Genomic DNA, 22,770 nt, shown 5'->3' with positions numbered 1-22,770 from the left:
CATTCTTTTCATGTGGTGCAGAGAACCAGAAAGCTAATAAAATTAATCCACAGATAAGATCCTGAAATTAACCTTTCTAGCTGCATAATTGAGATATAAAACCAGCTGGCATAAAGCTGTGGCAGGAGAGAAGAGACTTAATAAAATGGGACAATTTCATGAATGAGTAGAAAGAACCATTAGCTAAGGAAGATTTTTTTTCTATACAGAATAGAATAGAATAGAATAGAATAGAATAGAATAGAATAGAATAGAATAGAATAGAATAGAATAGAATAGAATAGAATAGAACAGCAAAGTTGGAAGGGACCTTGGAGGTCTTCTAGTCCAACCCCCTGCTCAGGCAAGGAGCCCTATACCATTTCAGACAAGAGGTTGTCCAACATCTTTTTAAAAACTTCCAGTGTTGGAGCATTTACAACTTCTGGAGGCAAGTTATTCCACTGTTTAATTGTTCTAACTGTCAGGAAATTTCTCCTTAGTTCTAAGTTGCTTCTCTCCTTGATTAGTTTCCACCCACTGCTTCTTGTCCTGCCCTCAGGGGCTTTGGATAATAGCTTGACTGCCTCTTCTTTGTGGCAGCCCCTTAGATATTGGAACACTACTATCATGTCACCCCTAGTCCTTCGTTTCATATTTATATTTATTTGAAATTCCTTATTTATTATTTTTATAAATTACTCAAGGTGGCGAACATATCCAACACACCTTTGTCCTTCTATTTTCCCCATAACAATAACCCTGTGGTGTGGATTGGGCTGGCCCGAAGTCCTCCAGCCACTTTTCATTCCTAAAGCACGACTAGAACTCACCATCTATTGAATAGCCCAAAGTCCCCCAGCTGTCTTTCATGTCTAAGGTGGGACTAGAACTCACGGTCTCCTGCTTTCTGGTTCTGATGCCTTATCCAGTAGACCAAACTGGCTCTCCTATTGTTAGTTGCGAAGTCGTGTCCAACTCATCGTGACCCCACGGACAATGTTTCTCCTGTCCTCTACCATCTTCTGGAGTCCATTTAAGCTCACGCTGACTGCTTCAGTGACTCCATCCAGCCACCTCATTCTCTGCTGTCCCCTTCTTCTTCTTTTGCCCTCAATCTTTCCCAGCATTAGGCATTTCTCCAGGGAGTCCTTCCTTCTCATGAGGTGGCCAAAGTCTTTGAGTTTCATCTTCAGGATCTGGCCTTCAGGGTTGATCTCCTGTAGGACTGACCGGTTTGATTGCCTTGCAGTCCAAGGGACTCGCAGGAGTCTTCTCCAGCACCATAGTTCAAAGGCCTCAATGGACCTATGGAAGATTCACAATTTCTTTTCTTTTCTTTTTCTAAGATATTTCTGTCTGGTGGAAAATGTTAGCCACAACATTCCCATGCCTTTTCCCTGAAGCTTTTGCTGGATAGTGATTCAGACATTGAGAGAGAGAGAAAGAAATTAAATTTCTTTGGCCAGATGCTAGTAACTTTTTTTAAATAAATGGGGGTAGGGAAGGGAGAAAGGCATTCAGAACAAGATCTTTCTGTTGGCACATGGAAGCGAAGAGGGAACTGTTAAAGAGATCCAGTTACAAAAAGCCCATCTGACTGAGTTTCCCTCTCCAGCTCTCAGCCAAGGAAGGGTTAACCAGCCAAGTTCCAAGCTAACACTGGAGATTATAGCATGTTTATCTAGTATTCAGATTTCCTGTTTAAATGTTTGGATTTCCTGAAATCTATCAGTCTGAAGGGTGTCCAGTGCGTGGCCTTTCTTCTTTTCAGCTCACATGAGTGGACTTCCCTTCCAAACTGTATTTCTGTCTCCTCTCACCAGCCAAGATTTTCATGGATGAAAATCAAAACGTTTTAGGAACCCCCAGAAAATATATCTGGATCCCTGGACTTTAGGGTGTGCTTTGTTTTAATCTAGCAAGCAAACAACAAAAATTCCTGGGAATTTCCTATTGGTGCAGCGTGCCTTCTTCTTTTTTTTTTTTCCCCTTTTCTCTCCTTTTTTTTTTCCCCAGCTCCGTGTTGGAAAATAATTTTATCCCTTGCAAGACAATGGAATGATGGCCCTCCTTTTGGCATGCTCTTCTGGAATGGGACTTCAAACAGGACGAGTCTTGGTGAGTTAAAGCTGCTGGTTTAGGGATTGTGGATTAAGGAAAAAATGGTCCAGGCCAACTTTGTGTTCCTTAAATTGGGATGTTTTAAATAACGTTGCAGACCACAAAATTATTTGCTTTATGGATACATTTATATTTTAACTGCTGGGGGATGCATGCTGTTCACTGGCTAATGTTGTTGCTAAATATGTAATTTAGAAAGATTTCCAGGCTCAAAAATCCTTACTTTGGGGGAAAAAAATTCATTTTTTTAAGAACAGCACTTGTGGGCAGATTTCTGGTTCTGCAAAAGAAGCCACATGTCCACCGATTGTCCCGATCGTGGCTAAAAATCAAACTTAAATTAAAAGTTTTCTTTCCTTCTCGCCACTTCAAACAACATCATCGTTATGGATGGCTTTTATTTGCATTATTTCAAAACCCGTTGCATATCGAGGCCACAGGTTTTATTTCTTTTTAATTTTGGCCCAATGCAGAGACTAAATTACTTTTCAAATCTCCCTGAGCCAAAGGAGATAAAGCGAAGAGGAGCAGTCAGCAAAAAGCTAATTTTACTCCTAAAGTTTTCAGCCTAGAGAAGCAATACGAACTTTCTATTTATTTATTTTAAATAAGACCTTTAGATTACCTTCAAGGCAATAAAAATGTGATCTGACTTTTTAAATCCTGAATGTTGTTTAGAAAGTACATTCAAATTCAGATCAACTTTTTTGCTATTCAAGTAGTGTAATCTACACTAAGGCAGTCAATCCTTACCAGGGAATAAGGCAAAATTGGTAGGAACCAGTTACTTCAGTAATAATTAATTACTCAGAAGTAAACTCCAGTGAATTGGGTGATTATTCTGCATCCTTTCCATGGAATCTGAGAATTTAAGATCACAGGACTGTATGCAATATTGAAAACCGTTGAAGGAGAGGTTTACTGTGCATCATTATTCAAGGTTCGTGCAGGAAAACTGATTTTAAAAGTTGCATTTAAAATATTTGCCTGAAACATAGCATTGTGTGAAGTTTAGAGAGAAAGTTTCATTGGATTTATATGGAGAGTGCCTCTTCAGCAATCTGATGACACACAGAATGTTAGAAATTATGATCCTATTCACACATGCTATGCGATTCTCTCCTGCTTATTCTCATGTTGTGTTAAAAGTAATAAGACTTTTTCATTCAACCTAGTAGTTTCACTGGAGACAAGATACTCCTCTACTTACAACCATTTCTGTAGTGACTATGCAGCACTAAAAATGTGACTTACAACCAGTTCTCATGAGTAGCAGCACCCCTGTGCAGTAGCAGCACCCCTGTGATCGCCCCAGGGATGGCACAAAGGCAACACAGTCAGTTAATCAGTTAGTCCCTTTATTAGCTCCAATTTTGCCCTCAATGTCCTGGTTACCTTCTGACTGGAGAAAAACTTTCCCAGGAACAGCCGTTGACTGCAGAGAATCAAATCCAAAATGTTGTCAACAAAAACTGTAACCATAAGTCCAATCAAGGCAAAGGAGGTAATTAGTTGAGCAGGGCGGGAGCAAGAATTCCAGACGTGAAGGCACGGCAGAACTCAACATGGTTGGAAAAACGTCAGGAACACAGATAAGAAAAGTTAACACAAGATAAACTCACGTTTTCTCCCAGCAGCTGCTGCACGCAGCCTGCATTTCTTTTAAACTCTCTTCCCAGATGTAGATAATGAAGGGCCCTTTCCTCCCCCGTAAGCCACACAACCCACGTTGCTCTCTTCTCCATTCCTCCCTGCATGCCCTAGGATGAAAAGGGGGTGGGCCTGGGTCTTCCTCTGAATTCCCTCTCCCTTGTTCTACCTCTTCCCTGCTCTGCCCTGCCGGACATTGCCCTTCCCCAGTTTTCTCCACAGCCAACGGAGCCACACTCCCACTCCCTGTTAGCTATTCATCTTCCTCCTCGGATTCAGACTCTGACAGGGGCATGACAACCCCTGTGGTCACAGTAGCAAAATTTGGATGCTTGGCAACTGGTGTGTATTTACAATGGTTTCAGCACCCCAGGGTCATACAATCTGTGGTGGCACAGTGGTTAGAATGCAGTACTGCAGGCTACTTCTACTGCCTGCTGGCTGCCTGCAATTTGGCAGCTCGAATCTCACCAGAGTCGAGGTTGACTCCACTTCTATCCTTCCGAGGTGGGTAAAATGAGGACCCAGATTGTTGGAGGCAATAGGCTGATTCTGTAAACTGCTTAAAGAGGGCCGCAAAGCACTACGAAGTGGTATATAAGTCTAAGTGCTATTGCTATCTCCATTTACGACTTTCCCAACTGGCTTCTTAAAAGAAAAGTCAATGGGGGAAGCCAGATGGGCTTAATAATTGCAAGGATTCACTTACCAACCATGGCAAAAAGGTGATACAATTGGAGGTGATTTGCTTAACGACCCTGTACTACTGGTAGTTTAGTCATGGAAAATCCTATCCCAATTATAGTTTGTAAGTCAAGGACTAGCTGTGGCTTATAACTGTTTTTCACACTTATGCCACATCTCCATGGACACGTGATCAAAATTCGTATGCTTGGCAACTGTTTCCTATTTACGATGGGGTCATTTATCCTGGGGTCATGTGATCCCCTTTTGTGACTTTCTGATGAGCACAGTGAATGGGGAAGCCCAATTTGCTTAACAACCGTGTTACTAACTTCACAATTGCAATGATTCACTTTAACCACTGTGGCAAGGAAGGTCGGAAAAGGGGGGGGGGGACTCACTTAACAAATGTTTTGCTCAGCCACAGAAATGTTGCCCCCCCCCCCCATTGTTGTCATAAGTTGAGGACTACCTGTATTCTTAGAAGTCGAGTAATATTTCAACAATTCCATCTTTCCTCGGTCCATTTCCAATGGGTTAGGTATGTTTAGCTTAGGAGTGGGATGCAAATATTTTTTACTACCGGTTCTGTGGGCGTGGCCAGGTGGGAGTGGCTAGGTGAGCATGGCCATGTGACTGGGTGGGCGTGGTTTCTTCTTTTTTTGCAGCACCCCCCCACCCGCGGTCCGGTTTTTTTGGCCTCCTGGGCCTCAGGGAAGCCTCCTGGGGGGGCATTTTTGCTCCCAGGACGCTTCCCTGAGGCCCAGGAGGCCAAAAACAGTGTGGGAGCCAGCAGAGAGGGACGGGGCCAGCCAGGGGCACGATTTGCTGGTTCTCTGAACTACGCAGAATCATAACAATCGGTTCTATAGAAGCGGTCCGAACCGGTAGAATCCCACCCCTGGTCTAGTTCCTGATTTAATGGAGGCATTCTTAAAATGAAAGAAACCAACGAACAAAAAAGAATTATTGATGAATCTTAAAGATGCAAAGTTTGGAGAAGGAGGAAATTTTTCCCCCCAAAAAACCTGAAGGTCTTAAAAAACACATGCACGGTTTTAAACTCAGCAATGCTTGCTGGTGAATAATTGTGCATCGGGATCAGGCAGCACAAAGCAATCTGAACTTTAGTTACGAAAAGTCTCCCCCTTGGCAGGCAGATTAAGACAGGATGAGGGAGGGAATAATAAGGTTTAATTTAAATTTTCTTGAAACTGGAAGAATGTCTTATTTCAGACACATTTGGGAGCTGATTAACGAAGCTGTGCCGCAGGTTGGTGTCAGCATACTTTTAAATTGTGTTGCTTTCTAGAAATAGGCGAGAACTTTTTCTGGTGCTTTTAAGTGAATCCAAGTCAGGTTATTTGCTGATACACGGAAAATTCTTTATTTATATACCCTTCCCCATCTACCATCAACTGAAAACCATATTTCTTAACCAAGAACTAATTGAGACAACCACTATAAGATCTGAACTTTAAAAAGTTGGAGGATGAAGATGTTAAACAGAGACAAGATACGGGTTACAAGAGGAGTTTTTTAATAATCATCAAAATAATTGATAGTAACTGTTCTTCTACTATGATGGAAGATAACATGATACCATAAGGCAGGTCCCACCACCGAAAAGGTTTGTCTGTGAGGGATTGAAGAATGACAATTCATTCTTCAACCAATGGAAGAACAATCAACCCATGGAACAGAAGTTGCCTTCAGAAGTTGTGGGAGCTTCATCACTGGAAGCTTTCAAAAAGAGACTGGACTGCCATCTGTCAGAAATGGTAGAGGACCTCCTGTTCGGGCAGGGGATTGGAATAAATGACCTGCAATCAATTTTATTTGGTTTATATACTGCAACCAATTTTGGTCACCATACTACAAAAAAAGATGTTGAGACTTTGGAAAAAGTTCAGAAAAGGGCAACTAAGATGATCCAAGGCCTGGAGACTAAACTGTATGAAGAATGGCTGCAGAGTTTGGGGTCTGGCTAGTCTAAAGAAAAAAAGAATTAGAGGTGACATGAGAGCAGTCTTCCAGTATTTGAGGGGATGCCACAAAGAAGAGAAGATCAAATTATTCTCCAAAGCACTAAAGGGCAGGACAAAAAACAACGGTTGAAAACTGATCAAAGAGAGAAGCAACCTGGAATTAAGGAGAAACTTCCTAACAGTGAGGACACTTAACCAGTGGAACAGCTTGCCTTCAGGAATCGTGGGTGCCTCATCACTGGAGGTTTTTAAGAAGAGACTGGACAGCCACCTGTCTGAGATTGTATTGGTTCTCCTGCTTCAGCAGGAGGCTGACTAGAAAACCTCCAAGTTCTATTCTATTCTATTCTATTCTATTCTATTCTATTCTATTCTATTCTATTCTATTCTATTCTATTCCCTATTCTATTCTATTCCATTCCATTCCATTCCATTCTATTCCCTATTCTATTCTATTCTATTCCCTATTCTGTTCTATTCTATTCTATTCCCTATTCTATTCTATTCTATTCCATTCCATTCCATTCCATTCTATTCTATTCTATTCCCTATTCTATTCTATTCTATTCCCTATTCTATTCTCATATTCTATTCTCCTATTCTATTCTATTCTAATCTATTCTATTCTATTCTATTCTATTCTATTCCCTATTCTATTCTATTCTCATATTCTATTCTATTCCCTATTCTATTCTATTCTATTCTATTCTATTCTATTCTATTCTATTCTATTCAGTACCTCCAAGGTCCCTTCAGACTCTGTTCTTCTATGTTCTAATCCAAAACTCCACAGAAGGGCCACCTAGATCATTGTAGCGATCATGTAGTTTTGTAACTCAAAAACTGCTTACTGCATAAAAGGGATTTGTGCAAAATAACATGTAGATTGGGAGAATGCACCTAGAGGTAATCTTTGCCCCACAATGGTTCATTTAGTGACTGTTCAAACTTACAATGGCATTGAAAAAAGTGACTTACGACCATTGTAGCATTCCCATGGTCACATGCTCAAAATTCAGATGCTTGGCAACTGACTCAAACTTATGATGGTTGCAGTGCCTTGGGGTCATTGCAAACTTTTGGGCTCAGTTGAGGTGGTAACTCTAATTGAGGTCTTAAGGAAATGGGAACACATATCCTGAGAGAATAGGACATCTTCTACACAACTACACATGCTGGCTGGGGCATTCTGTGAGTTAAAGTACCCAGGGGTGAGATTCTACCGGTATGGCCCAGTTTAGGTGAACCGGTAGTTCCGGTGAGCCTTTGGCCCCACCTACCCACCCTTGTTCTTTCCTGTGCTTTATTTCCGCGGCAGAGCAGTTTACCGCGCATCCGCTGTTTTACTCACCGGGGATGCAGCAGAAGGTAAGCAACTGAGTTGCAAATGGGCTTTTTGAAATGTAGACCACGCATGCTCACCAAACCGGTTGTTACACTGGTTGAATCACACCCCTGAGTCTTCTACCCATCTTAAAGTTGCCAAGTTCAAGAAACACTGTTCTAGAGCATGTTGGCTGGAGAATGCTGGAAGTTAAAGTCCACATTTTGTTTCAAGTTGCCAATGTCGAGAAACACTCTTCTGAGTGATATTATTGGGAAACCTGATAGTTGTGGTTTTACTGACATTGTAGTATTATAACTAGGGCGAGCCTAAGACGGCCATGAGAACTCACTAATAAAAAAACGAGAGCAGGACAGCTGCGTTTCCCATTAATTTGATTCAGTCACAAAGCTCTGAGCCAGCATATGTCCAATTTGAATTTTACTTTTGAAGAGTTTCCTTTAGTCATAAACCTAATTTTCAGGATGCAATATTCAGCGGGTGTGTCTGCAAATAGTTTTAGCCTACCTGATGATTTGAACTTGGGTCGCTTGCTATGGGTTTGTATATGAAAGGGTGGGACAAATTTATGCTGTTTTTCTCAACAACAAAAATTAGCTATGGAAAACCAAGACTCAAGTTTTGAAATAAACCCACTGGGATTTAATCTGACTCATAGGTTGTCATTTCTGTATTGCATCCTGTTGATGTAGTTTTTTTTTTTTAAAAAAAAAAAAAATTCTTAATGCCCTAAAAAGAACCAAATCGCACAATATGGTCTCTCCTGTTTCTGACCTAAATGGGGATATTTTCATAACAGTAAACATGCTTCTTTGATAAATGTTTCATGAATACAAGAGTTACAACATTAACCTGATATAATTGGAAGGAATCTTCATATCATTCATTTTGGGGGGGCATGTTCTCTTGGAAAGTTGCCTATTTATTTAAATATGTATTTAGTGTAGGACTGGCCATTTCATATTTTCAGACATTTATAAAATTCCTGAGGGAGTCAATAAGATAGTCATAAGAGGTTATACAAATGTGTATCTCTGTTATACACTCTTTTTAGTCTTCACCACCTGCAATTAGCATGTACAGAAAAATGTGTTATGAGAGAAATGTGCACATAGTGTTAATAAAGCTACTGATATTTCTAAAAAGGGTAAATGCATACATAAAGAGAAGCAAGTGACCATTTTCAAAGGAATAACAATTGTGTCTTTTTTTTTTTTTTTAAAGCAAATTAATGTAAAAACTGATTGGAATGAATTTCTGGCAGGAAAATTGAATGAAATGGATTTTGGCAAATTCATTCATTCTGATGAGCGTTTTCCATCATAAAATAACTAAAGCAAAATCCTTTGAGATTAATTGTCATGACATTCGGCATACAACCATGGGCTCTCTACTTCCTAGGTCTTCCACAGAATTGTGAAGAGATGAGCAAATCAGGAAGTTTCCTGCATAAGGAGCCAATGGGAAATCAGCTGCTCAAATTATCAAACAGAATCCAGTACATGCCAAGAACCAATCAGGAATAATCATTTCAAAATGACCAATCAGAGGCTAACTGTAGGAGAAGAGAAGGTGGAGCTAGGAGGGCAGAGTTAGGTAAACCATCATTACATTCCCACAAATGGCCTAAATCTGTTGACCCTTAACTGGCGCCAAGTTAGTATCGCATGTTAGTTGACTAGATTCTTGTGTATAAGTTTGAGCAATAAATCTTCTGAACTGGAATTTGTGTGTGATCCTGATCCTTTGTGCCTGACATTAATCTAATCAACTAACCTAAGTACTAAATTAGCACCAGATAAGGGTCAACAAAATTCAAGAGGAGTTAGATTCAAATCACTTGTGGCAACATAATGATTCTAGGCTGATGACTTGTTTAATTTCACCCCAACTCTGCCTGTTCTTTGCCTACATTAGCATAAACAAAGGACTGATCAGAAACTAACACCACCAAGATGACCAGTCAGGACTGGGCATAAAAAAAACCATTACAGACCAGCTTTCATCAACCTGCACCAATTGGAAACCAGCTTGTCTAAAGGCCAATCAGAAGTCAGGACCCCTGAATATAAAGGCAGGAACCCACGGAGTTCCTGCTCAGTTGTCTGTAGTCTATACAAATTAGTTACTGGCAAAACATTAGGAAATCTGATATCTAGACCAAAGGTCTCCAAACTTGGAAACTTTTAAGACTTGTGGACTTCAACTCCCAGAATTCCACAGCAAGTCATGAAGTCCACAAGTTGTAAAGTTGCCAAGTTTATAGGCCCCTGATATACACCACGGTCACTAAAATTTTAAGTCCAACACTGCTCAACAACATCCTCCTTAAATCCTACAACAGTATATTTTCAACAGATTAATGCTAGTATTTCCTGTCTGAAGTATGGAGTGGTAGCTATGTAAATAATTTGAGCATGGGATTTCTCATTCTTTTTTTTAAAAAATTGAATGGAATGGAGGTCTGCTGTGCTTCTCATCTCACAGATTTCCATCAACAGGAGTTCCATTTTGATGTAGCAGAGGTACTGTACAATAAGAGGTGTTGCAAACAGAATATTGCTCTTCTAACTCTCTCTGAGGGTAGCAGAACATCATCTTAAATAAGCAGAGGGTCATTTGAAGGAATATGGAACACGGGTCTCATCAGAATTTGTTTGTTCAGAAAATCTGGCATCTAGTGCAGGTGGGGGTCAAACTCAAGACCTGTGGGCTGGATCCAACCTGCATGGTGCTTAGATCCGGTCTGTGAGGCTGCCCTGGAAGCAGCGAAGGACCGGCCTGCATTGCCTGTGCCAGTGAAAATGGAGCTCAGGAGGACTGCGTGTGGCCCTCCCAGGCTCCGTTTTCAGCTGTGATGGCCTCCTGCAGCCCTCTGCCAGCAAAAACGGAGCTTGGGGAGACTGCGTATGTGAGCCATGCCCCCCCCACACCTGGACCCCCAGGCAGTGGTGGGATTCAAATAATTTAACAACTGGTTCTCTGCCCTAATGATTTTGTCAGCTTTGAAATTCAGCTGCCACATAATGGGAGGGGGGGTGGAGGAGTTGAAAAGTTCAAGGTTATTCTGTACGTCGTACTAAGAAATTCCAGTTGCAGTTAATTGGTTCTCGTGATTTATGAAGTGTAGAAGTAGAAGGAGAGAAGGTGGATTCTGTGTAATGCTCGAAAATACTTTCACTTTGGGAAATTGCCTTAGACATACCAGATCTGTTCCTAAATAAATCAATTGGAGAGAATATGTCTCGGAGCGATTGATATCATGGATACTTTCTGGATGCCTTACAGATTTCTTCCAACAACCAGTTCACCAAACTGCTCAGAAAGTTAACAACCAGTTCTCCCAACTGGTGCGAACTGGCTAAATCCCACCACTGTCAACAGGTCAAACTACAGCCCTGATGTGGCCCTCAATGAAATTGAGTTTGACATCTCTGAACTAGAGGAACAGTGCAAGGCAGCTTGATTTTGATTAAGCGGAAAACCCTGTGAGGACAGACTTTCTGAAGGTATTATTATATATTCTCTTTGGTTGTCATGATACATGAGGAGCATGACAGAGCAGTCACAGAAAGAAAGTGGTAGAATCATATCCACTATTCCTCTTCAACATGGCTGCTTTTGATTCTTAAGAACCTTATCGCCATACATTGTTGTAAGCACCAATGGCTCTACTATGTATGTTTTTTAGATTTCTGTAAACCATTCATAAAGGAGTTTAAATGTATAGCCATCAGCAAATCCCATAGATTCTGTAGGGGGGGAAAAAGCTTCCTTCACTTTTTTTGGCAAGTTATTTTAGAGAACATGAAAGAGAGACAGTCTGGTCCACTGCTTAAATTATGGGGCTAGAAACCAGGAGACTGAGTTCTAGTATTAGGCATGAAAGCCAGCTGGGTGATTTTGTGGCAATCACCAGGAGGCTGTGAGTTCTAGTCCTGCCTGAGGCATGAAAGCCATCTGGGTGGATCAATCACCAGGAGGCTGTGAGTTCCAGTCACAGCCTGAGGCATGAAAGTCATCTGGGTGGACCAATCAGCAGGAGGCTATGAGTTCCAGTCCTGCCTGAGGCATGAAAGCCATCTGGGTGGGCCAATCACCAGGAGGCTGTGAGTTCTAGTCCTGCCTGAGGCATGAAAGCCATCTGGGTGGACCAATCACCAGGAGGCTGTGAGTTCCAGTCCTACCTGAGGCATGAAAGCCATCTGGGTGGACCAATCACCAGGAGGCTGTGAGTTCTAGTTCTGCCTGAGGAATGAAAGCCATCTGGGTGACTTTCTGCCAATCATTATCTCAGCCCACAACGTTAAGTCTGAGTGACAATCTCGTTGGTCAATTCCTGTTGCAACTAATGCATTTGATTGAAAATGGAATAAAATAGTCAACTCTACATAGGTTTTCCGGTTTGTCGGCTTCGCGAGCGGTAGGGATTCGCGAAGCTGCGCGATCCCTGCCGCGCTAGCCGTTTTGGGGCTCCGACCCGGACGGGTGCGGAGCAAGGCTGCCCTGCAGGGGTAGCTGAAGGTAAGGGGGATCCGGAGGAAGGGTTTGGGGGTGTTGCAGACCCCCTCCCTGGCCGGCAGAACCCCTGTTACCAGGACGGTGCAGCGGCGGTCCGTAATGGCCGCCACAAAGAAGTTGACAGCCGGGCAAGTATGCGCAGGAGGAAGAAGAGAAAGTTATTGAAAGTAAAAGTTCTTCTTGGTCACCCAGGGCTTTGAGATTTATCTAATTTAATTCCTGGAAAAGATGGTTTTCTGATGATTTCTTCCACAAGAGGAAAAAAAGCGGCTATTTTGAGGTGCTGAAGGGAAAGTTTACTCTCCCTCCCGACGGAATTAAGCCGGAAGGGAGAGGATAAAGAAAATATATAAATTTGGATCTTGTTGGAGGAGATGCCTTGAAGACTTGAGGACAGAAATACAATCTTAATAAGGCTTTAAAATATAGACTTGGATTCTTTTTTTTATTTGTTTGATACCACCCTGGAAGAGGAAGGGGGAATTTTGGCTTGCTTGGATTTATTGAGGATTGTGGATTTTGGGATTGTTTTGCCTTTCTCTCGGAATATTTGGTTGGTGTAAGAAGAAAGAGGAATAAAGAAAAGAAAAGATTTATTTATAATGGCTTTCCTTTTTTGAAGACCTGAGGGATGAATATGAGCAAACAAAAGCAACCTGCAAAGATGGCATGGAAAAAGCTTTTCTATTTCTAGAGATGGCGTTGGTCAATTACCAACAGACAATGGAACAGATGGAAACGGAAGAAGAACAACAAGGAAGAGACGAAGACGCCATCTTCATTGAATCCCAAAACTTAGCTAAGGAAGAAGGAAGGAAGAGAGCAAGGAAAATGAAGGACTTAAGATCTAAAAAACATTTGAGAAAGAGAAAAATATGATGCAAAGTAAATATAATGATAACAAACAAGAGAAAAAGGGAACACAACAGAGAAGGGATCCCAGCAAGGTAGAGGTTAGAAGAAGAAGGGGGTAGGAAGATTTGGTGGGGGAAGAAAGAAAGGGGAAAGGCGGAGAAAAGCCTCAAAGCTTTAAAATTGGATGGGAGAAGAGGGATTTTTTTAGAGACAAAGGATGAAATATAATTTTATGTAAGAAAGATTCTGCTAAGGTACAAAAGATGGTATTGTAACATTTATATTTGAAATAGTAAATTAGAATGGTTTAAGATTTAATAAGAAATTAAAATGTTGAAGTTTTTAATAATGATTGATTTTTAAAATGTAATAAAATATCGAAGGAAAGGAGGATACAATGTATTTAAACATTTTTGGTGGATAGAATGTACCAAGCAGAACCAAATTGGGTATTTGTTATGCTGAATGTTAATTTTACTAACTTAGGGGGAGGATAGAAAGGCATCATACTCTGATTAGTGATTTCAGGAGAAATTTTTTTTATTATAAGAAGAGATAGAGAGATAAATGAATGGGCAAAAGATACAAATTTAATGATTTAATTAAGATGGATTAAATAAGATAGAAATGTGAAGAGTGATATGTGCTATTATTTTAGCCCATGCAAAGAGAGGTAACTGGGGCCAAGGTACTTTACTAAAAGATTTTTTTATGTTTGTTTGTGTTTGTTTGTGTTTTATGAGAATATTTGGGAAATTATTGTAGAAAGACAGGGAAAGATTTAATATGTAATGATTTGTTTGTTGTTGAAACTTTTAATAAAACTTGTTTTTTAAAAAAAAAAAATAGTCAACTCTACATTGAGTCGCCATGAGCGAATAAGCGGCAATATAAATTCAATAAATATTATTATTAATAATAATTATTATTATAATTTGTGGAAGGAAACTAGGAAAAGAAAAAATAGGACATGAATAAGCTTCAGAATAATGTTTTAAGGCTGCAGAATTACTCATACAATTCTCACACAATTCCTTCTCTCTCTACTTCCTTCTCTGGTTTACATTAAAATTAATGTCTGTGGCACAGGTTTCCCTAAAGTAATTACAGATTGCTCCTCAATATAACTATGTAAGAAAAACCACAGCCAATTTCTACATGCTACACACTGAAGACTGAAGTCCAGAAAATAGGCTGGATGTCTAATCTTTGATTAAACTCATTCCAGTGACCTTCTTATTGGGAATATCAGAACTGTCATGGAGTAAAAAAAAAAAAAACAGCATCTAATACTACACATCATCACAGCAGCAATAATAGCCTTTGCCCCAAATTAGAAATTAACAATGGTACCCACAGATTTAGCAGTAATCAACAAAATTTACCAATGCACAGAAATGATCAGATTAACTATGATATTAAAAAACAAGGAAGAGGGAGAATTTTTTACAACATGGAATACATGGTACAAATGATTAAATGAAAAAGAACTAAAGAATGATAAATGATTAAAGAAATATTATGGAACAACAGAAATAAGGATAAATGTATAGCTATGTATATATGTATAGTATAGCTATGTATATAGGTGTAGTAGTGTAGTAACATAGAAAAACAAACAATGTATCATGACATATTAATAGATAAGTAAGAAACTGGGAATTATTTAAAATATCTTTGTAGTAAATGATTTCAATTAACACTAATAGAGATGTACACTGTTATGAAAACACTGTAAAATGTGAGAACTTGATTCTCTTTTTAAAATATTTTTTTCTTGAATAAAAACTTTTTTTAAAAAAAAAGAAAGAAAACAGGCTGGATGTCTTTCTCTCTCACTGTGACTTAGGGCTTTCCAACCTTAGAAACTTTAGGACTTGTGGACTTCAATTCCCAGATTTCCTCACTATGACTGGCTGTGGAATTCTGGGAATTGAAGTCCACAAGTCCTAACGTTACCAAGGTTGGAGACACCCCTGGCTTAGCTGACATAAGAGGACCAGTGAATTGCAATTTCAGAACAAAGGCAAATTCAGAAACAAAGATATGAAAAAAGGGAAAAAGTAGACTTGACCTAATTTTGCTGTTGGCCCTGATCCAAATTTAACCCAGAGCTTCTCTTGGGAAAAGGAAATAATAGAGGTTCCACAATAAGCTCTCTTTGGCCTTCAAGTAGAGATAAATTTTTGGTGAAGGAAAATACATAATCAGTGATTAACATTGTTTCATGTTGTTTTGATTCTGGTGGTTTACTGTACTAAGAAATGAAACTGCTATTGTGACAGTAGTAGGATACAAAAATTTTTATTACCGGTTCTGTGGGCATGGCTTGGTGGGCATGGCATGGGAAGGATACTGCAAAATGTCCATTCCTTCTCCACTCCTGGGGGAAGGATACTGCAAAATCTCCATTCCCTCCCCACCCCACTAACCTGCTTTCTAGCTCCATTCTCCTGTGCAGGGCAACAAGAGAAGATCCAGCCGATCAGCTGTTTCTCGGGAGGCAGAGAATAGATGGGGGCGGGGCCAACCAGAGGTGGTATATGCTGGTTCTCCGAACTACTCAAAATTTCTGCTACCAGTTCCCCAGAACCGATCAGAACCTGCTGAATACCACCTCTGGTTGATACCCTGCTCACTGTCTCTGTCCTGGCCCTGCCTATTTTTTCCAGTATGAAGGGCTGAACATGTATGACCTTGCTAACAGCCTGAATGATTCCTAGAAATGTTATGGTACTCCACAGTAAAAAGAAAGAAAGAAAGAAAGAAAGAAAGAAAGAAAGAAAGAAAGAAAGAAAGAAAGAAAGGAAGGAAGGAAGGAAGGAAGGAAGGAAGGAAGGAAGGAAGGAAGGAAGGAAGGAAGGAAGGAAGGAAGGAAGGAAGGAAGGAAGGAAGGAAGGAAGGAAGGAAGGAAACAATTTCCAGTTTACATGAAGTAACTTGGTTCCTAGCGTGCACCATTTTTGTCATTCAATTTTTGTCCTTGACAGCCCATCAGATCAAATAATTCCCCAGAGAACAGAAGCTTCACAGGCTTATCTTAGAAATGCAGAAACTTAATCTGGAGAGGGGAATATATTTCCCAACTGTTTAATTGTGATAACCGTCCCCTGTCACAGGCATTAGAAGATCCTCCAACCAAACCAGTGGTATCATTTCCCTAAATAAGAAAGACTGCAACGCTTGTGTATTCAAGGCGTTCAAATACCCATGGCAAACCATGGAGCCCAAGGGGAAATTACTCATAGAAAGGAAGCGCTCAGCTTCTTATTTTGCTCATAATGCCGTTGCATGGAATGGGGAGGTGACTGGTGAATCAGATAGGGTCATGTTTCCTCCATCTGGTCTTTCTTCCTTCAAAAATGCCTTCTTTAATGTCCATTTTGCTTTCCCTAACTGGGCAACAACATGGAACTGAGTCCAGCTGGGCGAATGAGAAATAGATCCAGGAAATTTTATTTCTTTATTTATCTATTTTTTATTATTTATTTATTTATTTATTTATTTATTTTTTTTTGTCAGTTGCTTACAAGATAATAGGTATAAGTAAAAACATAGTTATGAATACATGGATACATATAAGGGGAAAAAAAGAAAGAAATACAGTAATAGGACAGGGACGGTAGGCACATTGGTGCGCTTATGCACGCCCCCTACAGACCTCTTAGGAAAGGGGTGAGGTCAATAGTAGACCTTGACTTACGACCACAGTTCAGCCCAAAATTTCTGTTGCTGAGCCAAGACAGTTGCTAAGTGAGTTTGGCATCTTTCTTGCTATGACCGCTAAGTGAATCACTGCAGTTGTAGTTAGTTAGTGTTATAGTAAGTAAGTAAATCTGGCTTCCCCATTGACAGGAGGTCCCCCCAAAAATGATCATGTGACCCAGTGGTGGGACGCTGCTGGTTTGGAACAGTTCTAACGAACCGGTAGCTCCGACAATCAACTGGCCCTGCCCGCCCTCCCCATCCGATCCTGTCCTATATTTCTGCGTTTTTCAGCTCAGCTGATTCGTGCGGCAGAGTGAATTCCCACGCCTCAGCTGTTTTACTTACAGGGGCTGCCCTAGAAGGTAAGCTGTAGCAAAGCGTGCTCGTATAGAACTGGTAGTAAACAAGTTTGAATCCCACTAGTGAAGAGAAGGACCTGGGGAGACATGATAGCAGTCTTCCAATATTTGAGGGGCTGCAACAGAGACGAAAGGGGTCAAGCTATTTTCAAAGGCACCTGAAGGCCAGACAAGGAATAATGGATGGAAACTGAACAAGGAGAGATTTAACTTAGAAATAAGGAGAAATTTTGTGACAGTGAGAACAATCAACCCATGGAACAGAAGTTGCCTTCAGAAGTTGTGGGAGGCTGGAGGCTTTCAAGAAGAGATTGGACTCCCATCTATCAGAAATGCTGTAGGGTCTCCTTCTTGGGTGAGGGATTGGACTAGATGACCTACAAGGTCCCTTCCAACTTTGATTATCTGTTATCTACTACTGATGTGACCACAAGGTACTGCAACCACCATACATATCAGTCAGTTGCCAAATGTCTGGATTCACATGACCATGGGGGTGGTACAACAGTCATAAGCATGAAATACAGTCATAAGTCAGCAGAGAAGTTTGCCTGTTGCCTCTTAGGTGATGGACTGACGGATGGACTGAATGACTGACTGACTGACTGACTGACTTTATGAATGAATGAATGAATGAATGAATGAATGAATGAATGAATGATTGAAAGTACCTTACACTGTCTTTCACCTAGAAAAGAACAGCCTGAGTCTGATAAAAATATCTAATAAGACACTACAAGCTTTAACTTAAATTAAATTCTGTAAAGAAAGGAATTACAAATAAAAAGAAGAAAAGAATGGATAAGGAAGGAAATTTAGGCACTTGTTGATAGTTGCAATAAGGTAGGGGGGGTTTCCTGGAGTGGAACCTGATTTTTCACTATCAAACATATAAAACCAAGTTAATTTCTGTTGGTTATGATGTTATTCCAGAGAAGGTGTTAAAAATGTTTTCCTGGCCATGTTAACCCTGTACTCTACTGAAGCAAAATATGAGTAAGTTAACATTCTTAAAAATATACAATATAAAAAAATACTTTTAAAAAGCTGGGAAGTTCAAGGTCATTTTTATTTGCTAATCTCTTCTTAAAGCCATTTAAGCTAGTGAAGATCACCATATATTAAAATCCTGGGGATCAGCCTAAATATTGCACAAAAAGTTACCGTACTTCCTTGAATTTCCCACCATTTAAAAGTATGCTGAAGTCTACCTTGTAATTTCTAAAAAAAAAAAAAATTCTTCCCACACTTCCACATTATCAGGGCTCTTCAGAATCTTTCAGTTTTTACATGGTGGTGATTTTGAGCTTGTTTGACTATGAGAAGATTGTCCCTTGATCTTCCAATTCTTCACAGTTGGAAAAAAATAACTCTGGGAAATAGAATAGTGCATTTTTTGAAGAAACACGGGAAGCCAAGGATTTTACAATTGAAAAAAAAATGATTACATTTACATGTTCCCTTTGTAACTTATTTAGTCCAAGAGCTGCATACTTTGTCCCTGAGAATTTTACTTGCAGTTGGTTTTTCCTTTTTTGGGGAAAAAAAAAAGTAAATATTCTATCAAACTGAATGAAAATCAGGGGAAAAACACAACGTGATGTTTCAATACAGCGTCAATCCCTATGTTTGCAATGGCCCGCAATATTGATTTTATGAGAAGAGGAAAAATCTGTCTACTTGTATAAATTCTTAGTGCATTGTCCTTCCTGTTTTACAAAAGTAAACTCTCCCAAATATGAAAAACCCCCATGCCTTGCTTTAAAACTTCTCAGAAACATTGGCTGGTCTTTGTGGAAAAATAAGATGCTGGACTGATCAAACAACTTAATCCAGCTGGCCTCTTTTAAAAGTCACGACATACCAAATTTTAATGAAAGAATGCCTAGTTTTCTGGCTTGTGTCAAGCTTTACTAGTCCTGGGATAAATGCAGTATCTTGTAAACTGCAAGAAGAATTTTCACTTTCATTTATAATGAAATGTCTTTGCATAATTTGAAATGTTTATTTCTAGGTGTCTCAGCACCTGGGGCAACTAGCAGTTTATCATATACTGTAAAGTGCCAATGGTCTGTAGTAATTCTCATTCATGGTTGTCCCAAAGGTGCTTTTTCAGGAGGCAACTGGACTTTCTTGTTTGTTTGTTTGTTTGTTGTTTTTTGAAGACATTTCGCTTCTCATCCAAGAAGCTTCTTCAGCTCTAACAGGATAGTGGGGGAAATGGAAGGATTTGTACTCCTTGCAGACAGCTGGTCATTTGCATCCTTTTACATGGTCATTGAAGCACTAGGAGGTTTATCTGTGTCCTCAGGGTGACCTAAGTGATGCTTCTGGTTCGTGTAGTCTGCAATTTTTTTTCTCTGGAAATCCATTCCTATTCCCACACCATTCAAAGGTTGTACATCCCAAATTGTACAGCTAAAAGTCTGTAGGGGTGTAGAGGTCTGTAGAGTCTGTCACAAAGGTGCTTTTTCAGATAACCAGATAAACCTCCAAGTGGCCTCAACGGCCCTCTAAAAGGATGCAAATGACCAGCTGTCTGCAAGAAGTATAAATCCTTCCATTCCCCGCCATCCTGTCAGAGCTGAAGACGCTTCTTGGATGAGAAGTGAGACGTCTTTAAAGAACAAACAAGAAAGTCCAGTTGCCTCCTGAAAAAAAGACCTTTGGGATAAGGTGCCAATATATCACCTTTGACCTCTTGTTCGTTTATAAACAACTGTTCCTTTCCTTCCTGGCTTCCCCACGATCTGTTACAGGACGTCACTTAGATCATTAAAAAAAAAAACCTGTCATTTGCGTTAACAATATTTTCCCCCCTCTGAACTAATTTCAGTTGGATTAGTCTGCAATATGACAGAGGACTGTAATAACAGAGGTACCCTGGTACGAACTGAATTGGGAGGTAATCACCAGCCTCTTCTTAAGATGTGGCTCATAAACTACTCTTGAAAAAAAACAAAAACCCTGCTTCTTAAGTATTTGCAGACTGCACAACTCTCTGGACAGGAAAAAGCTTTTCTTTTTGTTGGCAAAACAGACACAGGAAACGGAGCGCATTCCACTGAGGTCTCCTGGCAAAAGGATGCGCCATTTTTATCATTTGGCACAAAAGTCCCAATCCTCGCACCAAAAAAGAATTCACTGTTATTCCCACATAAGATTGAATCTCTTTGTCGTACTTGGTCATACTTAAGTGGGAGCAAAGGACAGCTTTAGTTATTCCCTTTGCCCCTTTTTTCTTTTCCATTCTGGAAGTGAATAAGATGATTACAGATTAACAGAGTTGGAGGGGACCTTGTAGGTCATCTAGTCCAACCCCCTGCCCAAGCAAGAGACCTTATACCATTTCTGACAAATGGCAGTCCAGTCTCTTCTTGAAAGCTTCCAGTGATGAAATTCCTACAACTTCTGGGGGCAACTTCTGTTCCATGGGATGATTGTTCTCACTGTCAGAAAATTTCTCCTTATTTCTATGTTGAATCTCTCCTTGTTCAGTTTCCGTCCTTTTCTGGCCTATAGATGCTTTAGAAAATAGCTTGACCCCTTCCTCTCTGTGGCAGCCCCTCAAATATTGGAACGCTGCTACCATGTCTCCCCCTGGTCCTTCTCTTCACTAGACTAGCCATGCCCAGTTCCTACAACCGTTCTTCATATGTTTTAGTCTCCAGTCCCCTAATCATCCTGGTTGCTCTTCTCTGCACTCTTTCTAGAGTCTCAACATCTTTTTATAGTGTGGTGACCAAAACTGGATCCAGTACTCTAGGTGTGGTCTTACTAAGGCTTTATAGAGTGGTATTAGTACCTCACTTGATCTTGATTGTATCCTCTGTTAATGCAATTTAGGATTGCATTGGATTTTTGGTTGCTGCTGCACTGCTGACTCAGATTTAGCTGGTTGTCCACTAAGACTCCAAGATCCCTCTCCCAGTTACTGCTATTAAGCCTGGTTTCACCCACTCTATATGTGTATGCATGAAGGATTAAAAGAATATGATATGCTCTTTTTCTGCATGCTACTAACTAGTCCCTGTTGGATTCTTCTTCTTCCAGCTGCTTCTTCTGACCCTGTGGGATTCAAAATACATACTTGAAAAATCTGGTGACATTTTCCCCTGAGTATTAGCAACATTACTGGAGGAAGAGAATGAGAAAGAAATAAAGAAGGAAAGAGAGAGAGAGAGAGAGAGAGAGAGAGAGAAAGAAAGAAAGAAAGAAAGAAAGAAAGAAAGAAAGAAAGAAAGAAAGAAAGAAAGAAAGAAAGAAAAAGAAAGAAAGAAAGAAAGAAAGAAAGACACCCCCCACCCCCCACCCCCCACCCCGTCCTAAACTGGGATGCGGCAGCCACAATTTTTCCGTGGTGACCATTTTGAACATACAGTGCTAGTTGTCAAAATACCTTCACTCTGATTTTGGTATTCTTCATTTATAAAACACCAGGTGGGCTTCCTGAATCACTTCTTCCTACGATTTTCCTGGACTTTACCAGACACATTTATCTTCTAAATATAAGCAGTGAGGAGTAAAAGCTAAAAGGAAATGAAAAAGCTGCTGAAACCCTTTTGTGGGTACAAACAACCACAAAATAGTTAACATGTTCTTCCCCTTAAGAAAATACAGGTAGGTCCTGAACTTATGACCACAACGGAGCCCAAGATTTCCATTGCTAATGATGTGAATTTTGCCCCATCTCACAATCTTTCTTGCCACTGTTGCTAAGTGAATCACTGCAGTTGTTAAGTGAGTAACACGGCTGTTAAGTGAATCTGGCTTCCCCATTGACTTTGCTTGTCAGAAGGTCACAAAAGGGAATCACATGACCCCAGGACATTGCAACTCATAAATAGGAGCCAATTGCCAACTGTCCTAATTTTGAGCCTGTAACTGTGGGGATGCTGCAACAGTCATAAATGTGGAAAAAATGGTCATAAGCCTTTTTTTTTCAGAGCAGACATTTTGGCCTCAACTGTGGTTGTAAGTCGAGGACTACCTATAAGGGTAAAATAGAGTTCCACCTGTTTCTTACTGCAGATACTCTTTGCTTTTAGTGACCACAATTGAGAATGGTATCTTCGTTGCTAAGTATTGCAGTTGATAAGTGAGACCTCACCTGCCCATGTCTTCTGGTTTGACTCCTGCCTTCTCCATTGTGTCTGCTTGTTTGCAAGCCAGTTGCAAAGCACACAAATGGGGATCCCATGACCACGGGATGTTGCAATGGTCACAACTACAAGCATCAGTTATAAAGTTACTTTTTTCAGTGACGTTGTAGTTTCAAACAGTCGTGAAATGAAACTGTTGTAAGGAGGATCTACCTGTATCTGTTTCTTGACCTGATTTATCTTGAAGGGATGACTTTGTTTTGCTCTCTGTGGCTCTGAATGGGGGAGATCCTGGGCAGGGATCAGAAACGGGGTTGTTGTGTGAAGGAACATGGGTATCACTAGAAAGAAGGATGGCAGCAGCCAAATGAGGGTCAAGCCATCCTAAGGTAAACTAGATGGACTAATTCTACTTTATGGTAAGTCTATGTTAACAGAATTTTGCAAGTCTGAAG

The 22,770-nt window shown here is 40.3% G+C and overlaps 1 protein-coding gene across 2 annotated transcripts in view; it reads left to right on the top strand.

The window, feature by feature from the left end:
- The first annotated feature begins 1,712 nt into the window (after nucleotides 1-1,712).
- The window catches only part of ASAP1 (ArfGAP with SH3 domain, ankyrin repeat and PH domain 1), a 189,093-nt gene continuing 168,035 nt past the window's right edge, over nucleotides 1,713-22,770 (top strand). For both annotated transcript variants that reach the window (XM_087962198.1, XM_087962197.1), the window contains exon 1: nucleotides 1,713-2,100. The gene's annotated coding sequence lies outside the window, so the exon portion shown is untranslated. The remainder of the gene's footprint in view (nucleotides 2,101-22,770) is intronic.

Source organism: Notechis scutatus, chromosome 3 (genome assembly GCF_049901735.1).
Source record: "Notechis scutatus isolate UNSWTSFEM ecotype Mainland chromosome 3, rNotScu1.2, whole genome shotgun sequence".
Lineage (NCBI taxonomy): Eukaryota > Metazoa > Chordata > Lepidosauria > Squamata > Elapidae > Notechis > Notechis scutatus.
The sequence above is the reverse complement of the archived record's forward strand: the minus strand, read 5'-3'. Positions and strand labels throughout refer to the sequence as shown.